The sequence below is a fragment of the Bactrocera neohumeralis genome, unplaced genomic scaffold, assembly GCF_024586455.1.
Source record: "Bactrocera neohumeralis isolate Rockhampton unplaced genomic scaffold, APGP_CSIRO_Bneo_wtdbg2-racon-allhic-juicebox.fasta_v2 cluster10, whole genome shotgun sequence".
Classification (NCBI taxonomy): domain Eukaryota; kingdom Metazoa; phylum Arthropoda; class Insecta; order Diptera; family Tephritidae; genus Bactrocera; species Bactrocera neohumeralis.
This window is the reverse complement of record NW_026089623.1, coordinates 25,111,171-25,124,957: the sequence shown is the minus strand read 5'-3', so window position 1 is coordinate 25,124,957 and position 13,787 is coordinate 25,111,171. Positions and strand designations below refer to the sequence as shown.

Here is a 13,787-nt window from a genome sequence, read left to right as displayed (position 1 = left end):
ATAAGGTAAGAGATTTTATCAATGCCAGGAGTTTTGCCCTTGACTGACGAGAGGGCTAAATTAAAATCAAGTTCAGATATATCGGCATCTAAATATTCAGCTGATTGAGATAAGGTGGAAGGAGGAAGGTAAGGAGAGCAAAGAGAAGAAAGTTTACTAGAGGAAAAATCAGAAGAGAAATTGGAGTCCAAAGAAATATTGGAAAAGTGGGTGGCAAACTCTTAGGCTATATCTTTGGGATATAGTAGAGTGCCCCGAGGAGTATTTAAATAAGTGATAGGAGAAGAAGGTGATAAACCAGCCAGTCTTTTCATATCAGTCCAGATTTTTCTAGAATCCGAAGAAGAAGTGATATTATTCGTAAATTCTTGGAAACAATGAACCTTAGCAGCCTTAGCTTTATGGCGAAAAAGTGCATTGGATTTTTTGTAAGCTATTAAGTTTGCACTAGAACGTAAACGTTTAAATTGATGCCATGCGATCTGTTTCAGATTTCTTAGTGCAGAAAGCTCATTATTCCACCAAAGAGGAGCAAGCTTGACTGGTTTAGAAGAAGAAAGGGGAAAAGAAAAGTTAGAAGCAGAACGTATAATTTTTTGGATTCTAGAAGCCTCTTGATTTATATTGGAAGAAAAGGGGAAATAACGTGAATGCGAAAAACAGGCTTCTTCAAACCTATCCCAATCAGCCGAATCAGTTTTAAACCGAATCCTGGGCTTAAAAAATGAATGAGGGCGAGAAGTAGATATTTTAGAAAGGATGGGAAAATGATCACTGCCATGGAGATCATCAATACAACACCAGGATATTTTTGAGGAGAGGGAGGCAGAACATATGGAAAGATCAATATTAGTGAAGGTAGAGTGAGTGGAAAAATGGGTGGGGGAACCATCATTTAAAACAATGCAGTTGGATCTTAGTAAGGCATCCTCAATGCTACGTCCCTTGGAGTTAGCCGAAGCAGAGCCCCAAAGGGGACTCCAAGCATTGAAGTCACCACACAAGATAAAGGGATTTGAACCGGAAGGAATAAGATTTAAAAATTCAGTAGTAGAAAATGATTGATCAGGAGGGGAATAAGCACAGATGATTGAAATTTTATAGGGGGCGAGGATCTCAATAGCTACAGAAGAAAAAATTGAAAGGGGTATGGGAAGTAATACGTGAGGTAGATTTCTTTTAACTAGGATGGCAACTCCCTGCTTGTTGGTGGTGTTATGTGGGAGATTAATAAAATATCCCACATAATCCCTAGGGGTAAAAGCTGAGGCATTATAAGATAGGTGAGTTTCATTCAACAGGATAATAGATGGATTGTACGATCCCATAAGTAACTCTAAGTTAATATAATTATTAACATAACCGTTAATGTTCCATTGAAGAAGTGTAATCATATCATATGTAAACTTATAAAAGAAAAAAGTTAAGCTACGAATATTTTATTTAAACTAAATGTCTTCATTGTAAGAAGGAAAATTGGGTAATGCAAGAGGATCTTGCGAGCAGGAGAGGGTGGGGGAGGGTGTGATAGGACAGGAGGAAAGGATATTGAGAGGAGAGTCAGAGATGGATAAAGGGGAAAAGAGAGGGGAAGGAGAAGTGACAGAAGAGGAGGTAGGATGGGTTGGAAGGGATTGTTTAGATGAATTGATGTCTGTAGTTGTTGTTAGATTAGTTTTGGTAGGATTGTTGGATTTGTTATTAGGTGTTGTTTCATTATTGATTTGATTAGTATTGTTAGAAATTTTAGCTATAGAGGCAAAAGAGTTTGCATTAGAAGTTGTATGAGAAAATTGAATTTTATACTTGGTAACAGCTTCACGCATACTACATTTATAAATAGTTTTAATTTTTAATATTTCTTTGGATTGTTGATATTTAGGGCAAGTATTAGATGATGCCGGGTGGTCGCCCGAGCAATTTGCACACATTATTCTCTTACATTCAGTAGGTGGGGTATGATCGGAAGGGAGGTTGCATGAGACACAAGAAGGTGAATTACGGCAGTATTTTGCTGTGTGGCCAATTAATTGACATTGCTTACAACGCATAGGATTAGGGTAATACGGACGGACAGTGAGGTTCCTCCAGGCAACATCAATTCTTTCAGGAAGTTTGTATTTATCAAAAGTTAATAAAACTACACCCGTAGGATTACGGGAGCCGTCAGCAATTCGTGAAAACTTATGTACAGCAGAAACACCCTGCTCCTTAAGACCATCAACAATATCTTCTTCTGATAAGTTATTCAGGAATGGGGCGTATATGGTGCCTTTAACCGTATTCAAAGTATTATGAAGCTTGACATTGATATGACCTCCGCCAGGTAAAATTTTTGCAGAAAGAAATTTGCTAGCTGTTTTGTTGTTATTTACAAAGAGCAGTAGGCTACCATCACGTAGCTCAGTAACTTTACTTACTTCCTTACTGATTGCTTGAATACCTTTATACGTAGCGAAGCATGATAACGAATTAAGTGGCTTGTTGTCGTCCAGCGATGACATGACCAAAAATTTTGGATCATCCGTGTTTGAGACTGGTAATTCTGGAAATTGGTCTAACGGGATCGGATTTGGTTTTTTCTTTTCTTTTTCATTATTGGAGATAATAGGGAAAACCTATTATCCCCTAATTTGGTGGCCCCAGGGGCCATAGTAAACGCGAATTTTAGTTTAACAAATTAAGAAATTAAGAAATTAAGAATTATTCTCAATATATTTGATATCAAAGCATATAAGTATATATGTATGTACAGTTTTAATGATGAATTCCATTAAATCTGTTGAAATGTTAAATATAGTTATATTTGTATTATTAGTTAATTTTTAATTAATATAGGTTTGATAAGTTGCATATTTATATACATTAGGGTGTGCCGTTTTGAGGAAACCTTTTTTTTAAACTGAAAAACAGGCTCAAAACTTTCGAAATGTGTAAAAAAAAGTCACTCTAAAGATGAGCTCTTAATATTAATATTAAGAGGTGCCTCTTTCTGTTTTCCATATAAATTACATGGAAAAAAAATCATTTTTTTGCGGTGATTATTGTACGGAAGTTATTATATGTGCACGCGATGGCTGCAGTTGAAAAAAAGAGGTTGCCTCAAAATGGCACACCCTAATATACATATGTATGTATTTATTTGCTTTGGGTATTAGAGGTTTTGATAACATTTTAAAAGACCATGCCGTCGCACAGATTCACATTAGCATGTAAAAAGATAACCACAATGTAAGCAATTTTTAAAGAATCAAACGAATAATGTTTGTAAATTTGTCCACTCAACTTTGTATGTAAATATATACACCCATTGTTTCATACGAAATCTCCGTTGTCACGAATTTCACGTGTTGTCAATAAGTCAATGTGTCGAAGGACTGACGCTTCGACAAAGCGTCACAACATTGTGTTGTTGGTAGAACGGCCGCCAATTGTCACCGCTTCCCTTGCCACTGTAACAGCTTCGCCAACAAACCGGCGTAAATATGTATGTTTATGAGATGAGCTTGTAAACATATCGACGCACATTTTTGCGAGCCGCGTAGAAATATTTTAGAATTACAAAATATTTTTTACATTAATTCACAAAGACAGTCAATCCCGGTTATGAGCTCACTTTCGATCAGTGATTGGAATTGAATAGAATCTTTTGTGTATACGCTGATTCAAGGAAAAAGTGAGTTTTGCAGTTCTCTGGTATGTATGTACATTATTTTTTTCTATGCTTTGTTCACGATCAGCTTATGCGTCACATGCATTGCACTAAGAATTTGGTACACAACTTATATATTTTAATATGTATTTGTCAACCCGTCGATATGGAGCAAGAAAATATTTTAGAAAAACAAGCAGTACAAACGCCTACACATTGTCAGCCCGACATAAGGGAAGGAGCCATGTTTGGAATATATTGTCTGAAATTATTAAATAGGATGGCACTATTTTGAATGGATTTATATACTGCCAATCCTGTAACAATATTTTAAAATATTTGCCAAAAAATTCTTCAAATTTAAACCGACATAAGTGCTGCAAATCGCTTAAGGAGACGGCGCTGCTAAAAACTGTGACGCCAGACGAAAAAAAAGCTGTTATGGACGCTTGTGTGGCCTGGGTTACTGAGGATTGCCAAACATTCTCAGCAATTAATATAGTTTGTTTTAAAAAACTCGTAAAATTTTTGTTAAGTATTGGAGCAAAATATGGAGAAAAAGCAGATATAGAAGACATGCTCTCTGATGCAACAACGATATCGCGAGCTATTCAAAAGAAAGCTTTTGAGAAAAAGGCTGAAATTAAAGAGGAAATAGCCAAAATTGCTAATAGTGCTAGAGCAACCGTCACATTAGATATGTGGACCGACAACTATGTACATAGGAATTTTTTAGGAGTCACTATGCACTACGAAAAAAATTCACAGTTGTACGATCTAATTTTGGGTTTAAAATTTATGGACTTTCAGAGATCTACAGCTGCAAATATTTATGCAAAATTGAGCACATTGTTATGTGAGTTCGGCATTAACAATATGGAACAAATTAAGTTTGTGACAGACAGAGGAGCTAATATTTTGAAAGCTTTAGAGAATAACACAAGATTAAATTGCAGCAGCCATTTGCTTGCTAACGTTTTGGAACGTTCATTTAATGATTCCTTGGAGGCAACCGAGCTTGTTGAAAAGTGCAAAAAAATTTTTAAGTTTTTTATAAAAGCAAATTTACAGAATCTATTACAAACTACATTAAAAAAAATTATTACCCGACACGCTGGAACTCAAACTTCTCAAGTTTAAGTCTATAGTAGACAATTGGTTTGACATCAACAAAATTTTGAAAGAGAAGCAAGAAAGCCAACGATTGATGCTGATAGATATGTACATCAACACTGCAACAAATTGTGGAACTATGCAGCAATTCTGAAGTAATCTAAATCGGACACAACGTCACACTTTTCATTTGAGAGTAGTGGTTCGGATGACTTACTGGATGCAACAAACCTCGCAGCACATAAGCGAAAAGATGCTTTCTTTTTCTTTCCGGAATTATTAAAAAAGTCAACAAGTACGATAAAAACGCCTACAGAAGAAATCGAAAGCTACTGCAAGGAATATGTGGAAATAACAGACGAATTCAATGTATTGCAATGGTGGAAAAATCATGAAAAATTGCATCCAATACTTTCCAAATTGGCACAAAAACTTCATTCAATTCCGGCTAGTGGTGCATCAGCAGAACGCGAATTTTCTTTGGCTGGAAACTTAATTACAGAAAAAAGAAATCGGCTTGGCCCTCTGTAGATAGCTTACTTTTTTAAAATCTTATTACAAAACTTTCCACAGTTAAATAAAATTAATATGCATATCTTATATAAGTATAATAAGTATGAATTGAAATGTGGTTATGTTATTTTTTTCCATTACCATTGCCATTATTACGAAAATAAATACACCTATGTATGTATATGTTTGTTGTGAAATTATATATTTTGATTTATTTCATCTCCTTCACAGTCATTAGAGTTGCTGTAGCGCTGCTGGTTACGCTTTTATTCAAGCACAGTGAGTTTATTCATATACGTTGAGTTTGCTCATACCCATTGAGTTTGCTCTTTTGTGTTTTTGTTTTCATTAAACACGATCATTGTTGAGCCGAATGAGCGAACGCCTGAGTAGAGCTGTTTCAACAAGAGCGTGAATAAACTCAACAAGCAAACGAATTTACCGCAATTGAGCTGAATTTAGCTCAGTAGCGAAAACATTCACGAATGCCATTTTGAGTGCATGAGCCGAATGGGCTGATAGTTCGGGTATTGTTCGTGCATGAACATTTTTGCGCTCAACGGAAGCCGTTCTCTGGTACCTTAGCGAGTGCGGATACTTAAGCGAGTTGTCATAAATGTTAATCGATTGCCGGATTTTAAATTTTGTAAACAACTCAAACACGTAAAAGTTAAAAAAAACTCCTATGATTCAAAGTGAACATATTATATTGATACAAAAATCAATTATTGATAATTATGGTTTTTGACTACAACGCAAATTTAATATTTGTTATCGACATGTTCTTTCAAGCTTGTATACATCTCTAAAGGTCCGTATCCAGCTCTCAAGTAATTGCTCAAGAAAAAAAATACATTTTTTCTTAAAGTAATTTTGACAGCTGGTTACGCATTGTGAATGATCGACATTAGAAGAACAAAAGAGAATAAACAAAGAAAATAAACTTTATGCGTAATATGTATGTATATATGTGTGTAGTAACATAAATATCTTCCTTGCGATTTAAGGAATGTTGTTGTTGATTGTTAAGTTTTATACAACATTTCAAAATGAACTATACTTCACAAAAAGAATTAAAAGACAGCGGCTACGCTGGCTAGGTCATGTTGTCCGGATGGACGAAAACACTCCAGCTCTGAAAATATTCGACGCAGTACCCGCCGGGGGAAGCAGAGGAAGAGGAAGACCTCCACTCCGTTGGAAGGACCAAGTGGAGAAGGACCTGGCTTCGCTTGGAATATCCAATTGGCGCCACGTAGCGAGAAGAAGAAACGACTGGCGCGCTGTTGTTAACTCGGCTATAATCGCTTAAGCGGTTTCTACGCCAATTAAGAAGATACTTCACAAAAATGATTTTAACTAATTTAAGATGAATTTAACGATAACTTTGAATTTCCTTCAAGAAATAATTGTTGATTTCATGTTTCTTCGCAAAACCAGGTTTGCCATATTCGCATTTTACTGAAAAAATGTATTAAAAAATAGTACTAGATTTCTTTAGAGTTGCATACTAGCACAAGAAATTTTACCTCAGGAAATTTTCTTGACCATTTCTTAAGCGTTTTTTTCTATGAAGTTTTTACATTTCTTGAGAGCTGGATACTAAGCTTTAGGGAGAATGTAACATGCTTGCATTTTTCTCATTAATATTGATACGCCAGTTGGGTAGCCATTTTTCGACAAAAGTTAAGTACTGCTCTAATCATTTGCTACGGCATACTAGAGCTGTGTCATCGCGAAAGTGGATGTCTATTAGACCGTGCTAAATAAATAAAATAATTTTTTTTTCGGTCCCATATTAAAATTTCGTTGAGAGTCACGAAAAAAAAAATTGTGTCAGAATTTGAGCCCTTTATCTTCATTTTTGAGTTAGCGCTCGCAAAAATAAGAATTTTCGTCAAAAAATGTTTTTTTTCATTCATTTTTTGGTTATAGATAATTTAAAATACCAAATATAAAAAAACCCTTGGTATGGTTTTGTAGGAAATTAGATTCTCTACAAAAATGACCCTTTCTCGAATTTATAGAATCAACACCGTTTTTTTATTGCTCATTCAATTACAATTTGTTCTATGATTTTTATTTTAAATTATTAAACTTCTTTCCAACGAAAAAAAACAAACTAAATCAATTTTTCTAGGAATGTTTATGATCTAAACAACTATGTAGTTTTTATACTTTAATTGATTGTTATATGGTACAGTAAAAGATAAAAATAATTTTATTAACAAATGTAATGAAGACAAAAAGATTAATCTTTTCACAATTTTTATTTATAAGTCTCGCGGACTTATAAATTATTTAAAATTTATAAGATATATCTTTTTTGGACCTTTTTATACGCCAAAGGATTCTGGTATAGAGCTTGTAACTTGAAACGGCAGTTATATAAACCCGCCGCATTTGTACCCTAATGCAAAAAAGACCTTATAGATGTCGTTAGTATAAGTATGTATGTGTCAAAGCTGATTAGATGAAATTGGCTGCATTAGCTGACTAGTTTCTTTTCTATAATTTGAGATCTGTGGATATTTATTGTTATTTGTTTTGTAAATATATATGACTTATGTCGAAAAATAGTTCAAATTATGTTTATCTCTTGAGTGCCGTTCATAATAATTTGCCATCACGCAAGCTGCTTAAAAATGGAGATGTTTTTAATTATTTCATGTTTAAGTACAAGATCTTAAAAAAAACAATTCCTGAATGTGCTGCCGAGGTTTTAGAAGAAGTTCAAGAGATTTGGAGTGTTATGAACATATCACTTATAAAAAAACAACATGCTATCACAAAAATCGAAACGCTTTTTACAAAATGGAGAAATTTAGATAAAAGCCGATTTAAAAATATTCTGGGTTCCATCTGTTGAAAATAAAAAAAATTTACCAATACATTGGATGAATTATTTGATATAAGACTCAAAAAAGATATATCTGATAACTCCTGTCCTGAAGAACTTTTTTTGTTAGTAAAAAAAAGTAAAGGCCGGTTAACACCTCTACCAGATGACGTAGAAGATGAGAGTTTTCCTCTTGAACCAATAGAAAATGATACTTATGAACATGGTAATTATTATAAACTTCGTATTTGCTGACAAGACATTAAAATCTAATTTTTCTGAAATATTATTATTTGCCGAAAGAGCTGTAGCGTTAATTGATAAATATAATGATACTCACACTTGTGATGAAGAACAGAAGCAGTTTTTATTACAATTTGTTGCTGAACATCGCAAAAAATATCCCAATTGTAATAAACGAAATCTATGTGAGTAATATGTTTACTTGGATTTCATAATTTACTTTAAAGTCATTCGAGTAAAGATCTTATCAGCCTCTTTTATAACAAGATCAAAAATATGTTTATCATAATAATTTTATGTCAGAGGACATATAGAGAAAAGATGTAAGATCTTAACAATTAATGAAACATGTGAATAAAATTAATAAAATACAATAGCTCATCATTTCTTTACTTAATGTAAGCTTTTTAAGATATTTTGTTTGTAGTAACTATCTATTTCTGTTAACATACCAATGATTTTTCATAAAATCGAAGATTTGTAGAATTCTGACTCTAAACATGAATTTTACTAAGCTTTGACACAATAATAAGGACAAAAGCAAAAAAAAAGATAAAATTAGCACAAAATTCATTATTTCAAAAATAAAAAATATTAACAGCTTAAGAGTATTCACATTTATTAAAGTATAAAAACTACTTGTTTAGATCATAAACATTCCTAGAAAAATTGATTTAGTTTGTTTTTTTAGTTGGAAAGAAGTTTAATAAAATAAGTGCTTATCAACAATTGAAAATAAAAATCATAGAACAAATTGTAATTGAATGAGCAATAAAAAAACGGTGTTGATTCTATAAATTCGAGAAAGGTTCATTTTTGTAGAGAATTTAATTTCCTACAAAACCATACCAAGGGTTTTTTTATATTTGGTATTTTAAATTATCTATAACCAAAAAATGAATGAAAAAAAAACATTTTTTGACGAAAATTCTTATTTTTGCGAGCGCTAACTCAAAAACGAAGATAAAGGGCTCAAATTTTGACATAATTTTTTTTTCGTGACTCTCAACGAAATTTTGATATGGGACCGAAAAAAAAAAATTATTTATTTGGCACAGTCTAATGTCTATACGTTAATAGCTGTTGGAATGTCTGCTATATATACATATTATGTACAGAGTTGAGCCTAGCATGCTACCCTGAGGTACACCAGCCCTTATTGCTCGTTCTTCTGATATGAAGTCTGCTACTTTACTTTTGATATTGATATCATCGGTCTCAACACCCGCGCCGTTAGTTCTGCTTTCTCCAGACTGGACAAGGAAGCAAAAGAAATGGGTCTAGCAGTGAACGAGGCAAGACGAAATATCTCCTGTCATCAAACCAACATTAGCGACTTGGCTCTCACGTCACTGTTGACAGTCATAACTATGAAGTTGTAGATAATTTCCTCTATCTAACACCACCAACTATGTCAGCCTGGAAATCCACCACAGGTTGCCAACAGGTGCTACTTCGGACTGAGTAGGCAATTGAGAAGCAAAGTCCTTTATATAAGTCACTCATAATTCCCGTCCTGCTATATGGTGCAGAGGCTTGGACGATGACAACAACTATGAGCCGACGTTGCGAGTTTTCGAGAGAAAAGTTCTGCGAAAGATTTATGGTCCTTTGCACTTTGGCGAATTAAAAGACAGCGGCTACACTGGCTAGGTCATGTTGTCCGAATGGACGAAAACACTCCAGCTCTTAAAGTATTCGGGGCAGTACCCGCCGGGGGAAGCAGAGGAAGACCTCCACTCCGTTGGAAGGACCAGGTGGAGAAAGACCTGGCTACGCTTGGAGTATCCAATTGGCGCCACGTAGCGAAAAGAAGAAACGACTGGCGCGCTGTTGTTAACTGGGCTATAATCGCGTAAGCGGTGTCTACGCCAATTAAGAAGAAGAAGAAATTGTTAAGCGCCCAGCATATTCAAGTCGTTCGAAGAAAGAAATTTGCGGTAAGCCCCTTTTACGATATCGATGGGGCTTTCAACTATGTACGACCAGAGGGATTCGCAAAGTTTGAGGTGGGAACAACCTCATGCACTTTAAATATACTCTGTGATTAAATTGAAAGGTGGATTTTGTCCATTTCATCTCCTTCCAAGTAACCCCTCCCGCTGCAATTCACTAATGCCGGCGAATTTTCTAGTCATCGTAGGACTTGGAAAAATCCTTCGTCGTTATGGCCATTAGAGCGTTTTTCGGTTCAGCTTTTATATCCTCGATTGAGTCAAAACGGTGTCCTCGGAGTGGTACGTGAATTTGCTGAATATCCAGAAGTTACACGAATTAGTTCGATTAGTTGAAAATGTGGCGAAATGATCACCATTAACCAATGCAGTATGAGATGGTGCATTATCGCACTTCTTTGGTCAATAAATTCAGACATAGTAAAAATCGAAGAATTCACTTTTATAGTCTCACAACACGACGCGTATCTCAAATACTAATGAATATTTTGACGTGAAGTTTAGCATAGATGCCACTAACCGTACTACCAACTTTCGGGAAAATAATTTACCGATTCGAAAAACGCGCGAAGTATAAATTAAAAATTCCCATTTCACAGTATATTATTTATTCTTCTTTCAGACAGAATAAAGGCATCTCGAAAGGTTAACTGTTGCATCCCGCAGGATGTGTTTTCCCACTGCCCTGGATCGTGGCGGTAAATGATCTACTGAAAGAATTTGAATAACAGCCTATACGGTGATGGCCTAAGCTGACCATATTCGAGCTAACCCCAAGGTTCCTCTGCCTGGTATCCAAGTGGGCATATAGAGGGTTTTTTTGGTTTTATTTAATTGTTTACCAAAAGGTATAATGCTCATGTTTATGGTGTATTTCTCAGGTGGAGAGCGCTCGAAAAAGTATTCTTGTTAAAAAGCTTTAACGTATTCAAAGAGTGATCCTCATCGGCGTCTCAAGATTTCCGTTGTCAAACTGTATGCTAGCTCTGATACTATGGACCTGGCGTATGCTTAGTCCCCGTTTGTCGTCGACGAGTTTCAATGCGACTGCGGAATACTTTTGTTATACACTAGAACGCAAAATATGTATTCGTAGGAGTTCTTATTGCGAGAATGGTCGAAGTTGTATGTAAGAACGTGAGGTGGAGATGTCCTGACTGACTGAGACTGAGGTTGAAATATCTTAGCAATTAAGTAGGGCAAAGGTGAATTCGGCCGGCTTAAGAAATTTAATATATGTAGTCTCAAAGCGCTTTGCCGATTTATGTGGGTCTTTATCTTAAATTTTATAAGAGTTTTAAATAAACAAAAAATGTTTTTCGTGAAATGTCAGTGTTAACGAATTTTATGCAACTAAAACATTGTTCACATACAAAAACCTGTTCTTCAACAACCTGTTCTTTAACAACGTGCAACCTTTGAAAATTTCATCAAGATTGGTTCAGCCGTTCTCGAGCCTTAGCGTTACTAACAAATAAACATTAATTTTTACATATATACAAAAGAAAACGTTTGTATGAGAAAAAGAAAAGGATTGTTTTTAGGGGTTTTCCGGCAATAAATCGAATTTTTCTCGCCGCAAAACCCATTTTTAAACTTCAACGAACATTTAAAAAAAGTATTGGCCAAATTGGTCAAGGCCTTGTTGAGTTATAAAGTTAGCAACACATTTTGCGATTAATTTTTATGTTACAGATTATAAACTTTTCAGAACAAGAAAATCCGAATAATTGGAAGAATTATTGAAGTTTTATGCAGTCACATATATGTATGTATTTACTCGGTTAATCTTACATATAACTTGCACTAGCAGTCATTGTACAATTGCGAAATCGCGATCAACTCAAATGCCACCAATTGGTGGCATTAAGAACCTTGGCGAAAAGGTGCTTGCGTGTCGTCAAATAACGTAACATATATATACTATATAAATATATGGTATATGTAAGTACTTAATTATATGGTGTTTCTAAAAATTTATTGTTTCTAATTGCAGATTCAAATTCTGAGGTATGCAGTTATATAAAATGCCGCTTGGCCAATAACAATGCATTGGTAGTGCCTTTGCCTGGACACGATGCAACAATACCATGGTTGCAACATTATATTAATTTTTGTTTAATGACCATATATAAAGAACATTTTTCCAGTCACTTCAATCCAAAACAAAAAATGTAGCATAAAATGTTGGGTGAACACTTTGAACAACAAATGGACCAACTTTTTGTACAGCATTTATGGACGAGCAGGTAGTGTAATGTTGCCACCAAAAAAAAAAAGGTGCGTGGAGTCCCTACGCGCGGATGAAGTTATACTTCTTAGTTATGTTCCAAGAAAAGCATATCATTTTGTATGAAAGAAAACTAGAAAACTTAAATTCACATTTTATAAATTTATTATAATTTATTACCTCCCCGAGCATGCCTTTGCCAACAAGTCGTCTTTTCGCGACGATGGCAAAAGCTAAAAATCATAAATTGCACAACTTTCTGGTGCTTCTCGCAAAAATCTGCGTCGATATGTATTCACGATCATACGTATACATACATACATATTTACGCATGTTTGTAGGTGAAGCTGCTACAGCGGCAAGGGGTGACAATCGTCGGCCATTACTTTACTTATGCCATAGAAATTCTATTGCTACGAATGTGGAAATGGCAACGAAATAATGCAAATATGCTTTTTTCTAAAGGTCATTAATTTCTTTAAAGAAATGAATGATCCTGAGAAGTATAATTTTAACTTTTCAACGGCCAACGCAGAGCATTTCAACCAAAAGGAATTCATTCATTAAAACCACCACTCAGAAGTCGTTTTATCCGTTGTAAGCGAACGATTTTCGAAGAAACATCATTTCTAATATGCCGCAAGACAAAATTAGAAATCAACTTCTTAAACTTCACGCTGTCAGATAAAACGATATACATACCTCGTCATCGCGGGTCGATTTCCAAAAAATGTAAATGAAGACTAACTACAGAAATAATCCTGTAAAGTATAGCCATAATTTTTCAACGGCCAAAGCAGGGTATTTCAATAAAAGGGCACATAAAATAGTCGAGAATTCGCAGAAATGAAAGACAAAGAAAAGAAAAAGGAGTATAACTTCAATAATGAACAAGCATACAAACATACATATGCGCATTTTTCTTTCGTGCATAACCAAACCATAATTAGGACAACACAATTCAAGTGTCAATGGTGGTGTTGGTGGTAAGTGCTTCAAAAGTGACGACGAGCACGTAGGTTCGAATCCCAACAGAATTTATTTAAAATTGAATATGTCACCAACCAAAAATTGAAACATTGTTCAACAAAAACAACAACAAGTGTGTTTTTGGTAGAAAAGCCGAGCTGTGCCGAATGGTGATAAGACCAAAATTTTACGGATATATTGATAAAATTTATAATAATGTGGGAGAATGTAAATTAACAACAATTAGTTAATGCTTAAATTTCATATTATTAT

General features: G+C 34.7%; 1 non-coding gene across 1 annotated transcript; it reads right to left on the bottom strand.

The window, feature by feature from the left end:
* Window positions 1-13,116: 13,116 nt before the first annotated feature.
* On the bottom strand, window positions 13,117-13,323 carry LOC126765637 (small nucleolar RNA U3). The gene has a single exon (XR_007668504.1). It is a non-coding gene; the product is annotated as a small nucleolar RNA U3 (small nucleolar RNA).
* Between the last annotated feature and the right edge of the window lie 464 nt (window positions 13,324-13,787).